At 47.9% G+C, this 15718-nt stretch overlaps 5 non-coding genes and 1 pseudogene across 5 annotated transcripts; all 6 read right to left on the bottom strand.

Annotated features, from left to right (window-relative positions):
• Window positions 1–4944: 4944 nt before the first annotated feature.
• TRNAI-AAU (transfer RNA isoleucine (anticodon AAU)) lies at window positions 4945–5018 on the bottom strand. The gene has a single exon. It is a non-coding gene; the product is annotated as a tRNA-Ile (tRNA).
• A 2850-nt stretch (window positions 5019–7868) lies between these two features.
• On the bottom strand, window positions 7869–7942 carry TRNAI-AAU (transfer RNA isoleucine (anticodon AAU)). The gene has a single exon. It is a non-coding gene; the product is annotated as a tRNA-Ile (tRNA).
• A 3745-nt stretch (window positions 7943–11687) lies between these two features.
• LOC146188950 (uncharacterized) lies at window positions 11688–12870 on the bottom strand (annotated as a pseudogene).
• A 196-nt stretch (window positions 12871–13066) lies between these two features.
• TRNAI-AAU (transfer RNA isoleucine (anticodon AAU)) lies at window positions 13067–13140 on the bottom strand. Its single transcript has one exon. It is a non-coding gene; the product is annotated as a tRNA-Ile (tRNA).
• Window positions 13141–13867: 727 nt separating this feature from the next.
• TRNAI-AAU (transfer RNA isoleucine (anticodon AAU)) lies at window positions 13868–13942 on the bottom strand. The gene has a single exon. It is a non-coding gene; the product is annotated as a tRNA-Ile (tRNA).
• An 804-nt stretch (window positions 13943–14746) lies between these two features.
• TRNAI-AAU (transfer RNA isoleucine (anticodon AAU)) lies at window positions 14747–14820 on the bottom strand. The gene has a single exon. It is a non-coding gene; the product is annotated as a tRNA-Ile (tRNA).
• Between the last annotated feature and the right edge of the window lie 898 nt (window positions 14821–15718).

A 15718-nucleotide genomic window follows, 5' to 3' on the forward strand; every position in this document is an offset into this window, starting at 1 on the left:
TGCCTACAATTCCATTTGCCTTTCGGAAGGCGGCGAAGCCGCCTCCGAACCACCGCCAGGCCTCCTCGACCGTGAACGCCGGCACTTCCCTTTGTGCTTCAACGCTCGACCGCGACGACGATGCTTATCTCGCCCTTTATCCATTCTAAATTTTTATAACCCTCCTACAGAGTACACGCTTTTCAAACCGCTAATGCACTTTACTTCAAGATTGTTTCGAGACACCGACTTCTTGATAGGTGGGGATTTTAATGCCCCGCACGTTATCTGGGGTTACCCACACACCTTCCGACCTGGCCGTATACTCAACGACGCATTAAACAGAGCTCAATTAACTGTTTATAACACCCCAAACTCCATTACCCGGGAAGGTTACAGGAGCCAACAATCCACCATGCCAGACCTCACAGTGGGCCGCGGACTGCGAGAGGTCACCTGGCACGTTACAGATGAAAAATTGCTCAGCGACCATTACATTATTAACATCACTGTTCCTAGCCGTACCCGTCCGCGGAAACCTAAAATTTCCCACACAAACTGGCATACCTTTCGCACTATACGCGACACCTCTCATACTACTGGCAGTCTTCAGAGCTGGACAAAAGCACTCAAACATGCTCAGAAACAAGCTACGCAGGAGAGGTCCACTTCAGCCCCGTCAGATAATCCGGACCCTTACCTTGTACGAATCTGGAAGAGGCGGAAACGACTCTTGCGCGCTCTTCGCACTCAGCCCAACAATGCTCGCCTCTCCGACCGAGTCACCGAATTGACGCGACAGGTTAAAGAACACTGCGTTACACTTGACACCAATCAATGGAACAAAATTTGTAACACCATTAACGGCACACTAAATCAAAAAAGAACCTGGCATTTACTCAGAGAATTACTCGGGCCTCAACCGACGCCTGTTCCCACTCTCGAGAAGCACTATTCTCAACTAGGCGCGGATGCCTTAACAGCCCAACTCCGCGATCTCTACATTCCTCCTCCCCTACCCAGCCTTTATACTCCGTACACTGGTGCTTCCAAGGTAGAACTCGATCAGCCGTTTACCCTTTGGGATCTCGACTGGGCGCTAGAACACCTAAAGCGGAAGTCAGTCCCAGGTGAAGACCAGATTACATACTCACTCATTCGAAATTTCTCTGACAAGGACACAGAACATTTTCTGAGCATTATAAACTTACATTGGGAAGAAAGCACACTCCCAGCATCTTGGAAACAATCACTTATAACCCTACTTTCAAAGCCAGGCAAAAAACCTGCGCTTCAAAACCTCCGCCCAGTTTCTTTAACATCATGCCTGGGAAAAACCATGGAGCGGATGGTGCTCAATCGGCTCGAGACTCATCTTGAATCCATAGATTTCTTTCCCCCTCAACAAATTGGCTTCCGAAAAGGTGTGTCTACTCAGGACCTATGTTTTCTCCTCATGCACGAATTTGACCCTCCGCCCACTTCCCAGATCCAAGCCATAGTGGCCCTTGATGTGCGGAAAGCTTTTGATAACCTTGCCCACGATCCTCTATTAAACATCCTTGCCTCTACTGGCTGTGGTCCAAAGATGTATGGCTACCTCACAGCATTTCTCCGCGACCGTACGGCCAAGTTCCGTCTCCCCGATTCAATATCTGATCCTTTCCCCCTCACACGTGGTACTCCTCAGAGCGCTATTCTGTCACCCACCCTTTTTAACCTTGCAATGGCTCCCCTATCTCGTACTTTAGCGTCTATCCCAAACCTAAAACACACATTCTATGCAGACGACCTTACTCTTTGGTGCACTTCTGGGTCTCCTGGAGCAGTAGAGGAGACCCTACAGCAAGGTATCGATGCAGTCGTTAGTTACCTTGATAAAGTAGGGCTATCTCCCGCACCTGAAAAATCCGAATTGCTGCTGATTGCAAAAACTCGCTATCAACGCCAACATAACCAGCTGATCAATCTCACAATGGCAGGTCACCCCATCCCTCGTGTATCATCCTGCCGGATCCTCGGATTTCATATCCATGAGTCAACCAATCAGGCCAATGTATCTACTACCGTTAAAGTTTGCAATCAGCTTACGCATCTAGTTCGCCGTATAGTCAATAAGCACGCCGGGCTGCGAGAGGGTCAAGTCAGGCAGCTTCTCCACGCATTAGCACTTAGCAAAATTTTATATACGATTCCTTACCTTACACTAACTTGTCGCCAAAGACATCAGATTGAGGTTGCGCTTCACATATTGTACAAGGCCGCCCTTAACGTCCCTGTGCATACGTCCACGGAGCGCTTATACTCTACGGGGCTGTTCTTGCCCCTGGGAGACCTCATACAACAACATCGCGACCGGCAAATGGCACGTCTTTCTAGCACCAAACAAGGACATTGGATACTACAGCAGGTTGCACTCAAACCTATAGACCTCCCTATAATTACCCTTCCTTCTTCGCTCCCGGATAACCTCAGAATAATCCCCATTCCAAAAAACGTTGCACCCGACACTAACACAGGCAGACGTTCCGCTCGCGTTTCCAACCATGTTCACCCGACAGATTCCACGATCATCTACACAGATGCATCACGAACTAACGTCGGAGCGGCCGCTTACTCAATTCAGAGCTGTAGCGATATAGTGACGCATACCCTCGGTCCTTACATAGATCCTCCTCCTACAGCGACTCTCGAGACCCTACCAATAGTTACCAGTATTCAAGACCTCGCACAAGCACCCCCTAACCCTTCAGGATATGCCATATACACTGATTCAATACAAGCTATACGCGCCATTCACACGGGTCGCATTCCTGAAGAACTACACGATGATCTACACAGAGCTCTTACCAAACTACGTCCCCACACTGTAACACTGAGGTGAATTCCTGGTCACGCTGGAATCCCAGGCAATGAGGTAGTGCATCGCCTCGCCCGCGAACTTCAACACCGGGCGCCTGGGATTCCCTGGCCTTATCCACCAACGTGGGACACTACTCTTCACTACAAAAAAGAAATCAACGTTCACTACGACAACATTAGAGAAACACTCCGTACACTTCCTCTTCCTGATAAATATCTCACTACCACGCAAATCCGCATTCTTAGACGCATACAACTAAATACACTGCTTACTCCTGCCCGATCTTTTCTATACAGAATTATACGTTCCCCTGCATGCCCAAATTGCCCAGAACACTATGCAAACTTGGAGCATTGCATCTTTACATGCCCTGTCGCCCTCCAATCTCCTCACTTTCCACACCCTCCTCCCCCCAACGTGGCGGGCTTGGTTAGCCTCTGACCAGCTGCAAGATCAGTTGGCCTTGGTGACCCTGGCCCAGGACATTTTTAACGCCTAATGAAATGCGTTAAATAAAGTTGTTTCCTCCTCCTCCCTCCTTGATGCCAGTTTGATCGTCGTCCTCACTGGACTCGGAGGCACATGATGCACGACGTTTCAAGATTGGCTCATCGGCAGCAGCGAGCCCATCAGACACAGAAACTGGGCCCTGGTCTGGACGTTGTTGCACAGCAACGGCCACAGGGGTCACAATATCCGCGGTGGCACTCGCTGGGTGTTCGGGAACGAGCGGTGCCTCGTCTGCGGTTGGCTCCTTGTCGGAAGCTTGCCATGACATCTCGTTCAAGGCCTGATACGCTGAGTTGTTCCCATCACCCTCGGACGCATGAGCAGTATTTTCTCCCTCAGTAGCCTGTGGAGTAGCACTTGAAGACTCGGCCACAATGCCGGCAGGAAGGTCGCCAGACGCATCAATCATCTCAGACACGTCCATGATGTGCTCCCATAATGCATCGTCAGGAGGCCGCACTCGGTTCCGAAGCTTGTCCGCGTATGTAACCACACACTCCTCCGGTGTGTGCCCGAAACACCGGCAATCTTCGCAACGCGGCGTACGGCAGTGCCGACGAATGTGTCCTACACGGTAGCAGCGGAGGCAGAGAGGTGGTCGGAAAGGTATCAAAACGAGGCTCTGCACTCTACACAGTGTTAGCTGATGTGGAGCGTCACCAACGCTAACCCCTTCGGCAAGAGTCAAAGTCACATCTCGGCTGAGCGTCTTCATCTGTTACATATCGGCAACTTTCCGGGTTTCCCTCAAAATCGAGGTCGCTTTGCCATAAGCTTGTAGAACTTCACGAATAAAGCAGTCATCCAAGCTTTCAGGCAGCCAGAGAAGTTTCGTCTTCGGTTCCGGATCCACAACAACACAGCGACGGTTCTTAACCAATAAATCTCCACATGAGGCTAGTTTTGCTTTAGAGTGCGCCGATTTACATGTAACCAATCAGACATGCGACATTTGAAATTGTCCGATAGCGCTTATTTCTTCTAAATCCACCACGTTCCGAAGGGCGTCTCTGAAGTCTTGGGCGCGGTAGGGGCGACCGGCGAGGTCAGGATGCAGAAAAACAGAGTCGACGACAAGCTTACCAGTTGGGAAACGGGCAAGGACAACCCGGTAATCATTACTGCTGGCATTAACCTGAGCAATACCTCGGCCAGAGGCCGACTGAACCTTTGTAGCGGAGAGCATCGTGAAACGCTCCACACGGTATGGCGTCTTCGTCGTTCTCCAGCTAGCGGGACAGAACTGCTCAGAGCGCCGCTGTGCCAACCGAACTCTCGACCAGTCGGCACGCTGCTGTTGGATGCGTGCTTTGACGGTGTAAACACTTCTGCCGGCAACGCAAGTTCCCTGTTGACTGGAGTAAAAAAAAAAAGTGGGTTGCGCAGGGATCTAACCTACGACCTCCGCGTTATTAGCACGACGCTCTAACCAATTCAGCTAGCAGGCCATAACTGCTCAGAGCGTCGCTGTGCTGAACGCCAACCGAAATCTGGACCAATCGGCACGCTGCTGTTGGGTGCATGCTTTGACGGTGTAAACACTTCTGCCGGCAACGCAAGTGCCCTGTTGACTGGAGTCAAAAAAAGAAGAGTGCCCTGCGCAGGGATCGAACCTACGACCTTCGCGTTATTAGCACGACGCTCTAACCAACTGAGCTAGCAAGCCCGAACTTATTTTTTCTTTATTGCCGTGAAACACACAAAGAAAAACATGATAAAACACGTCAACTACACTTGAGCTAACGCGTACGCGGCTAGAACCTTTTCAAGTGCTCAAGCTCATCAAACAGGCAATGCCATTGTCGCATACTACTGCATCCTGAATGTTTCGCGTATATACACCGCACTTTCAATGAAGTTTTCACACGGAGATCGTGTATTTATGTCTGCGTGACGCACCTGCATTCGTGTTTTCCACAAACTATGGAGGCCAACAAGCATATTAAATCATCATAAGGTGCATCATCGTTCTGCACTGGTAGGAATCTGACACCGTAAGGAGTTAAGGGAAGCTCCTTTTTAATTGTCCTTTGGAGGACGTCCCATAGAAAGACAGCATCCCAACACTAAGAAAACGTGCTCTATTGGTTTGCGGTTTTTCGCACAACAGGCAATTTGTTGTCCATGAGACGAAGATACCTTTATCGTTCAGCCAGGTTTTAGCATTGAGCGTATTAGAGTGCAGTTTGAAAAGGAACGTTTTAGCAGATGGCCTCATGGGCATCTTCTTTACTCTTTTCAAAACGTCCTGCCCTGGGCCTCCACAGTGTAATGCCCGGTAAAAAGGCACCGGCAGCATCACATCAATGAGATCTTTATACAGTTTTTTTTTTTTCTGGGAACATTGTAAAGGTAATCAAAAGAAAACGGCACTTCCAGCAACTTGCACGAAAAAACAACCTCGCGCAGGTAGCCAGTCACAGTACCAGGCATGTTTTCACATGACACAATCCATTCAGGTAGCAGCCTCTGCAATCGCACTTGCATCACAGTTCTTAGAAAGGTGTCTTTTTGATCACGGAGGAATATAAATCGCGAAACCACCTGACGCAAGAACGGATGTGCAAGGCCAAGTCCGCCCTTTTTAATAGAAATAAACAAATTCGTCCGGGCGGTTTTTTCCCATGTGGATGCCCAAATAAAAACAGCAAAAACGCGGTGCATTTTCTGAATTGAGGTTCGTGAGACACACATCAAATTTATGAGGCACCACAGGCTCGAAATAAGAAAAACATTGCAAATAGAAGCGCGCGAAAACATTGAGAGTTGCCTTCCTTGCCACGCATCCGCTTTTTCTTTCGCTCTGGATGTTTCTTTTATCCAGTGCACGTTGGAATCTCGATAACAATCTAAAGGCACGCCTAGATATCGCGTTGGGAGAGCAGACCATCGCAGCTTACAGAAGAAATCAGGTGCCACGTCCCAATCACCGTGCCAAAACCCAGAGCTTTTCTCCCAATTGATCTTACATCCGGTTTGATCACAAAATGTTTGGACGACACCCGTGACTTCACTGATGCTCTTTTTGGTTGCACAAAACACTGCTGTGTCATCAGCATATGCTAGCATTTTCACGTGTGCTGATTGTATCTTGAACCCTAAAATGCGATCGCTATCAATGATAGCCAAGCAAAGTGGCTCTAAATACAGTGCAAAAAGCAGGGTAGAGAGCGGGCAGACCTGCCTTACCGATGAACGTACTGCGATGCTGTCAGTCAGTTCACCATTCACTATAACACGGGTCGTGCAGTTCGCATAAGCCATTTTAACACCTTCCACTATTACTTCACCAAGGTTAGAATGCTCCAAAATGAAAAAAAGAATTTCATGAGAAACACGGTCAAAGGCTTTCGCCAAATCTAACTGCATCATGGCTATCTGACCACCGAGTGCATCAACTCATTCTGATACTGTTCTTGCGACATGTATATTCGTGGCAATGGATCGACCCTTGATGCCGCACGTTTGATGAGACCTAACCAATTTTTTTATTACGTTTTGCAGTCTTTTTGCTAAAACCTTCATGTACACCTTGTATTCAACATTGGTGAGGCTAATCGGTCGATATGATCCCACCAACAGTCGTTTCTCCGCATCATCTTTCTTGGGTATTAGAACAATGTGCGATGTAGAGAAAGACAATGGAACAGTATTACGTTCATAAGCTTCAGTGATTACATCGAGCATAAACTGAGCCGCATACTGCTGAAAAGTTTTAAAGAAGGCAGCGCTTAGACCATCCGGCCCAGGGGCCTTCCCAGTTGTCAGGTCATCTATTGCAGATACTATCTCCTGCAACGTTATCGGTGTTGCTAGGCGCGCTTTACTTTCGTCATCCAGTGCAGGCATCAGTCTTAGAAAACGTGTTTGAAAGCCGCCTACAGTTTCAAGCCTAGCGCTAAGCAGTTCTTCGAAGTTCTCTGCTACCGCACGCTGAATATCTATAGAATCTTCAGTGATATGGCCGGCATATCTTATACTCCTTATTTCTTTCTGGCAGGCGTATCTTTTCTCGTCTGCTAGCGCTCGTTTTGTCGGCACTTCTCTAGCCCAAAGTTTTTCAGCCCTTGCACGTATGACAGCCGCTGTGTATCTTTCGCTGTCGATTGTTTCCAGCTCACTTTTAATCTTCGTATTTTACTGGCGAAATGCCCCGGCACAGTACTTTCCATGCTAAAAAAAAACTGAAGTTGTTCATTCAGTTCTTTTTCTTTCTCTTTATGCCGCACCTCACAGCTCTTTTCTATGGCTTTCAATTTGACCCACTCTTTGAAGCTGGCCCATTCCGCTGCAAAACTTACTGGTCGCATAGCCAGACGATTTTCAAACTCGGTCTTAAATACCGTAAGGAACTCTTCATCGGAGGAAGAAGTTTGGCGTTCAGTTTCCATGCTTTGCTTGACGCCAACCAAACTCTGGACCAGTCGGCACACTGCTGTTGAGTGAGTGCTCTGACGGTGTAAACACTTCTGCCGGCAACGCAAGTGCCCTGTTGAATGGATTGAAACAAATAGAGTGGCCTGCGCAGGAATCGAACCTACGACCTTCGCGTTATTAGCACGACGCTCTAACCGACTGAGCTAGTAGGCTTCTTTTTTATTGCCGATTCAGACGTTCAAAACAATAGGTTACAAGAAATAAAACATGCTGGCCACACTTTGGCCAACACGACTTCAAAATGTTTTGAGTGACATCAGTTCTTCAAGTGCAGAAACCAATTGGGGTGGATCAGACAGTCAGTTGTACACATTTCTCAAGCGCACAACACCCTCAATGAAGTGTTCGCGAAACGAGCGAACAACCAAATCCGCGTGTTCAAACTGCGTTCATGTTTTCCACACAGCGTGGAGGCCCAAGAGCATAATCACGTCGTACGGTATTTCCTCTGAGTTATTCACGGGCAAGAAACGGATGCCGTATGGATCCAGGGGTAACTGTTTTTTTTTAAGCTCTTTGAAGGACATCCCCCCAAAAAAAAAAAAGATCGGGTCCCAGCAGTCTAGGAATACGTGTTCTATTGTTTCCGGTTTCTTGCATAAAATGCAGTCGGTGTTCCAGGGAATGAAGAATCCTTTATCTTGAAACCACTTTTTAACTGGGAGGGTGTTGGTATGGAGCTTGAAAAAGAACGATTTGGCTGATGGTAGTATAGGCATTTTCTTCACTCTATTTAGGACGTCCTGTCCAGGGCCTCCGCGATGTGTGGAACGGTACAAAGGTACAGGCAACATGGCGTCTACAGGGTCCCTATAGAGGTTTTGCTTGTAACAGTGGACAGGTTTTGCTGGGAAAAACGCACATTCAAAAGCCTGTACGACAGAACTACTTCACGCAGGTACCCAGTCATACCTCCGCACATATTCTCAACAGTCGAAACGATGTATCCAGGCAGAAATCTACTCAGCCTTACTTGTATAACTGTGCGGAGAAAGGTATCATTTTGATCGCGTAAAAAAAACAAAGCGTGACGCGATTTATCGCAAAAACAAGTGAGCTAAGCCAAGGCCATCTTTCTTGACAGGCAAAAACAAATTAGTTCGACTGGACCGCTCCCAAGTCGAGGCCCAGACAAAAATAGCAAAAACCCGGTGTATCTTTTGAATGCTCACCCTTGCAGCACACAACACATTCATGACGTACCACATTTTTGATACCAGAAAAAGGTTGCAGACAGTGGCTCTTGAAAACATGGAAAGTTGCTTGCCTTGCCACCCGTCGGCCTTTTCCTTTGCTCTCAATGCCTGATCTGCCCAGTATGGTTCAGGCTCGTGGTAATTTCCGAGAGGCACCCCTGGGTACTGTGTTGGTAAGGTTGACTAGGTCAGCCGGCAAAACGTTTCTGGTGTGCCTACCCAATCACCGTGCCAGAGGCCGAGACTCTTATCCCAGTTTATCTGGGCTCCAGTCGTATCACAAAACTTTTCGACAACATTAGGTGTCTCTGTAATACTCGCTTTGTCTGCGCAAAACACCGCGATGTCATCCGCATAAGCCAGTATTTTAACTTCTGCTTCCTGCAGCTTATATCCTGTAATGCGCGAATTATATTCAATGGCCAAACAGAGTGGCTCCAGATAAGCGGCAAACAGTAATGGTGATAGCGGGCATCCTTGTCTCACCGACGACAGCACGCACAAGCTATCAGTGAGCTCGCCGTTAACAATAATTCGCGTTGTGCATTTTTTTGTAAGCCATCTTGACACCTTCCGTAATGACACTGCCCACGTTCGTGTGTTCAAGTATGCAGAGCAATGCTTTGTGCGAGACACGATCGAAGGCTTTTGCAAGGTCAAGCTGTATCATCGCGACGTGACTGCCAAGCGCGTCACAACACTCGAGCACGCTTCGAGCCACGTGAACATTTGTCGTGATACTGCGGCCTTTAATGCCACAAGTCTGGTATGGCCCAACCAACTTTTTAATAACGCCTTGCAGTCGCCTTGAAATAACTTTGGTGAATATTTTATAATCGACATAAGCAAGAGTTATTGGGCGATATCACCCTGGCAACTAACGTTTCTGAGCATCATCGCTCTTTGGGATTAGCACAATATGTGAAGTTCTGGAGGACAAAGGCAGTCTTTTCCGGTGATACGCTTCTGTAATGACATGAGAAAGAAATTGGGCTAGCTCAGAGCAGAATGTTTTATAGAAAATAGCCCCTAATCCATCAGGCCCAGGTGCTTTCCCGGCAGCTAGGTCATTTATTGCACATTCTATCTCACTTGGTGTAACTGATTGTTCTAGTTGCGTCTTCACATCTTCGTCAAGCTTTGGTATCAGTGGGAAGAATTCTTTTTGGAACCCATCTTTAAAGTCCCGTGGATGACTTAGAATTTCTTTAAAGTGCTCGGCAATCCCTTCCTTAATTTCATTTCTGTCCGACGTAATGTTGTCGCCTATAGCTAGCTGGCGGATTTCCTTTTGACATGCGTGTCTCTTTTCGTCTGAAAGAGCGCGTTTCGTTGGCATTTCATCCGCCCAAAGCTTCTCTGACCTTGATCTCACTACTGCCGCCTTGTATTTCTCCGTATCTATCCTTTCAAGCTCAGTTTTCACTTCCTTTATTTCGTTAACATACAGACCAGGTTCGACATTCTCCATGGTAACAAAAAACTTGAGTTGATGGCTAAGCTTTGTTTCTGCTTCTTTCTACTCGCGTCGGATGACACTTCTTTCAATAACCCTTGTTTTTACTTTCTGCCTAAACTCTTCCCAATGAATGGCGTAGCTTACTGTTTCGCCTGTAGTCACGTTTTTCAGTTCTGTCGGTACTGTGTCGACAAAAGCTTCATCAAACCAACAGCTGCGCATTCATTTTCCACAAGTCCCAGCTAAAGGTCCGTTTGCTCTGCGTCTCACCAAAGGTGGCAGTTACCAAGCAGTGATCGCCATATGCGACGGGTTTCACGTCGTGTTCACTACACCAGGCCACCAATTCCGCAGAGACATACAATCTGTCTAGCCTTGCGTGGCTGTCTCGCTGGAAGTGGGTAAACTGCGGACCAGTACCGCAGGCAAAAACGCTACCAATGTCTTCAAGGTCATATTCATGCACCAACGTGTTCAACAATTCTGCACTCTTGTCACGAACACGCGAACATTTTGCGCGGTCGTCAAATTGCCATTGCACACACATTTAAAGTCGCCCAGAAGTATAACCACTTTCTGACAGTTCATATACGCCTCAAAGCGTTCAAAGAGGGATCGCCGCTCCATGTCAATATTCAGCGCAAATACACAGATAGAGCGGCACTCCAATTCGCTAAAGACTACATCATACACTAAGAGGCGCCCACTGTCACATGAAAACACTGACTGCACGGTGATGTCAAAGCTTTTCCGCATAAATATGGCGCAACCACCTGATCCACCAATCGCGTAAGAAATACACACATCAAACTAAGCTTGAAAATTGGACACCATTCGGTCTGTGAGCTCCTGGCTCTCAATTTTGTGTCTCTTGAACTCCCACTATATGCAAGTCATTATCTAACAGAAGGCGACTCAGCTGACATTGCCGTCTTCTTGCTACGAGGCCCCGTATGTTTAACGTCGCTACCCGTAGCGCTCTTTCGATACTAACCGCCATGGCTACACGTTAGAATGGTGCCCGTTACAACAGCCCGAGGGCGTGTGCTCATGATACAGTAGTGATAAGCACGTCGACGGCCAGCAAAAAAATAAAATTAAAATAAACTCGACCGTACAAAAACGACAATCAAAGTAACCTTGACGCCTCTTTGCTAGTACAAATACAAACAACGAACCGCTTAGGGTGACAGCCATGGCGTTTACGGAAGCCCCCCGACCACCTAAGCTATCCAGAACACGTTTACGGAGGCGGTTTACCCGCCTGCTTAGCCTCGACCGGTATGTTCGGTCGCGGCTTCAAGGTACGCCTCCGCATACCTGTGGCTTTGGTCGGTGGCTCGTCTCCACCCCCACCATCCTCCTGCGTCTCCACGCTGAGGGTCTTGTCGTGTGGTCGTTTCCCCACCGGCGGGCAGGCTGAACTGGTAATGGTTTCCATAACCTCAGGTTCTGAAGTGCCGGGAGACGGCTAAGAATCAACTGAAGTTTTCAACTCGACACTCGGAACGGTCGAAGAGTCCTGTGAAGGAGGTCGTTGGTGCTCTGCCGCGACAGCTTCAGCCCCGGGCGGCTCCTGCTGCGGCAGTGACAGCCACCTCTCCGGCGACCTCCGCTGTTACACTTGCCGCCGATGATGCCTCCTCCATGTCCACCTCGTCCATGAGCAGGTTTGAGGCGTCTTCGGTGGTTGTTCCTGTTACGTTGGCATATGTCCGCTCGCACTGGCTGCTCTCATGACAAAATCGTCGGCACGCACTGCACTTGGGAATGCGACAGTCACGACGAATGTGGCCCATGCCATGGCACCGAAGGCAGAGTGGAGCCCTGCCTGGCACGACCACGAGGGCCAACTCACCGGCGACGCTCACCTGGCGTGGCAGGTCGTCGAGGTTTACGCCCGGCTTCAACTTCAAGGTGACCAGTCTTGTAGTTGAACCCTTATCAGCCAGGCCATGCACACGTAAACGCTCTCGGCCGACGTCTGTGACCTTCCCGAAAGGCGCGAAGGCAAGCCGTACATCGTCGTCGCAAATGCTGCGCAGCGGCCAATGTATTTTCATGCGAATGTTCTGGTTGTTAAGGTCAATCACGATACATCGGCACTTTTTCACTAGAAACTCACCCTTGTCGACTATCTTTTTCACCGCTTCTTCGTCCTTGAAAGTCACAGCCCACACATGGCTCATGCGGTAGGCTCCGAGGGCAATCACATCCGACAGGAGCGATAACTCGGCCAGCGCGTCGCGGAATTCTTCCGCCCTGTACGGGCGGGCCCTAACATCACAGTGTAGAGAAACTGTATTCAAAACTAAACGCCTTGTTGGCAAACTAGGCAAAACAACATGATACTTGTTATCCGAGGCAGTATTCCTGTTACCGCGGCCCTGCTGGACCGCTGAAGCCGCTCCTGAGGAGCCCTGCATCCTGCGTCCGTTCACTAGCGTGGCCGGGAGCAGAATCCCTGAGATAGCAGGCCAGAACTGCTCAGAGCGTCGCTTTGCTTGACGCCAACCGAACTCTCGACCAGTCGGCACGCTGCAGTTGGGTGAGTGCTTTGACGGTGTAAACACTTCTGCCGGCAACGCAAGTGCCCTGTTGAATGGAATAAAAAAATAAAAGTGGCCTGCGCAGGGATCGAACCTACGACCTTCGCGTTATTAGCACGACGCTCTAACCGACTGAGCTAGCAGACCTTTTTTTTCTTTATTGCCGACTTTGACATTTGAAAGTGAAATCAGAAATACAGTGCATAAAACGCGGAAGCCAGGCTTCGGCAAACACGGATTCAAATTCTCTCAGCGACACCAAAACATCAAGCAAGGTAATCCATTCTGGTGGATCAGGGAGTGCTCGGTAACACTCTCTTAGTGAAACGACACTCTCAGGACGCACGACAAGATCAGCATGTTCAAATTGCATCCTCGTTTTCCATTTTGTGCAGGCCCAGAAGCATAATCAAATCATATGGTATATCCTGTGATGTTTCTATCGGCAAGAACCTTATTCCATATGGATCGAATGGTAACTGTTTCTTAAGCGTGCGCTGTGAAACATCCCAGTGAAATATTGGATCCCAGCAGTCAAGAAAAACATGCTCTATTGTTTCAGGTTTTTTGCATAAAAAACAATTGGTAGTTCAGGGTATGAAAATGCCTTTGCTATGAAGCCATGTCTTAACGGGTAGCGTGTTAATGTGCAATTTAAAGAAAAACGTTTTGACTAAAGATATTACCGGTATTCTTTTAACTCTTTTAAGGACGTCTTGTCCGGGCTAGAACTGCTGAGAGCGTCGCTTTGCTTGACGCCAACCGAACTCTGGACCAGTCGGCACGCTGCTGTTGGGTGAGTGCTTTGACGGTGTAAACACTTCTGCCGGCAACGCAAGTGCACAGTTGACTGGAGTGAAACAAATAAAAAGAGTGGCTTGCTCAGGGATCGAACCTACGACCTTCGCGTTATTAGCACGACGCTCTAACCAACTGAGCCAGCAGGTACGTTTTTTTTCTCTCTTTATTGCCTGCTTTGACAAATAAACTGCAAATATATACAGATAAAACACGGTGACCATGCCGTGGTCAGCGTGAATGCTTAAAACTTCTTAAAATGAACAAGTTCATCTAGGACGCCAATCCAGTCTGCAGGTTCTGGCAATGTGCGGTAAACATCTCGTAAGTACATAATGCTTTCAGTGAAATTCTCCCTGACTGGACGGACGCTTAAATCGGCGTGCCTAACAGCCATCCTTGTTCGCCATATGCTATGGAGCCCCAGAACCATGATCAGGTCATAAGGAACGTCTCCATCGTTTTTAATTGGTAGAAAACGGATTCCGTACGGTGTTATTGGTAGGTCTTTCTTTAGAGTCCTTTGCAAGATGTCCCAGTAGAAGACTGGATCCCAGCAGTCAATAAATACATGATCTATTGTTTCTGGTTTCTTGCATAATATACAGTTAGTTGTCCATGGCACGAATATTCCCTTTTCCTCTAACCAAGTCTTAACTGGGAGCGTGCTTGTATGAAGTTTAAAGAAGAAGGTTTTAATGCTGGGCTTAATATTCATCTTTTTAACTCTCTTTAAAACATCATTTCCTGGGCCTCCACAGTATATTGTTCGGTACCTGGGTGTTGGCAACATTGTATCAAGTAGGTCTCTGTACAGTTTTTTCCTTTGCACTGAACTTAAGTACTCAAGGGAAAATCGAGCCTTTAAGCTGTTGGGTGAGTGCTTTAACGGTGTAAACAGTTCTGCCGGCAACGGAAGTGCCCTGTTGAATGGAGTGAAAAAAAAATAAAAATGTGGCCTGCGCAGGGATCGAACCTACGACCTTCGCGTTATTAGCACGACGCTCTAACCGACTGAGCTAGCAGGCCAGTTTTTTTTTTCTTTATTGCATGGAAAAACTTCCGTAAAAAGGAACAACTCCACTAACTTAAACATGTCTATGTCTAAAGTTACCGGGCTGCTTAATACGAGCCCGTCATATCCTCAGCCCAACAATGCACAATCATCAGAACATCAAAAGTCTGGGAGACATACACATGCGTCTAGATACGGCATCCAGTTTGGAGGTTCTTCACGTGCAGCATATACACTTCTCACCAAAGCACACTGCTCCCGAAACACGGATTTCGACGATCTTGGTGGCTCTGCATGCCTGTCGATCATGCGGCTTTTCCAAAGGCTGAACAGTCCCATCAACACAAATAGATCGTAAGGCACGACAGAGTTTTTGTCAGGAGGCAAACATCTAATTGTATAAGGCGTAATTTCAATGTCTTTTTTAAGAGTTCTTTGTAGTATGTCCCAAAAGAACATAGCATCACGGCACAGAATAAAGCAATGATCAATTGTCTCAGGCACGTTACAGAGACGACAATTTACCGACCAGGGCACAAACATCTCCTTATTGTGAAGAAATGTCTTGACAGGCAACGTCGCTGTATGTAATTTGAAAAAGAACGTTTTTGCAGCTGCCTGAATGCACATTTGCCTAACACGGTTTAGAACAGTGGTGTCCAAAAACCCCAGATAAGGTTGCCGATACAACGGTGTAGGGAACAAAGACTCAGTGAGAGCCTGGGTCATCTGCTTTCTCGAGAGGCTATACAGGTAATCTACAAAGAAACGCACAGTGAGAAAATTGAAAGTGTCAGCAACCTCCTTAAGGAATCCCCATAAACGCCCCTCACGAGCCTGCCCAGTTGGTGCGAATAAGTATAGGCAAATGTGGACTAAGGCGCCTAATGAGCACAGTTACAAGAAACGGAT

This window comes from Amblyomma maculatum, chromosome 5 (genome assembly GCF_055883805.1).
Source record: "Amblyomma maculatum isolate TAMU_Amacu chromosome 5, ASM5588380v1, whole genome shotgun sequence".
NCBI lineage: Eukaryota > Metazoa > Arthropoda > Arachnida > Ixodida > Ixodidae > Amblyomma > Amblyomma maculatum.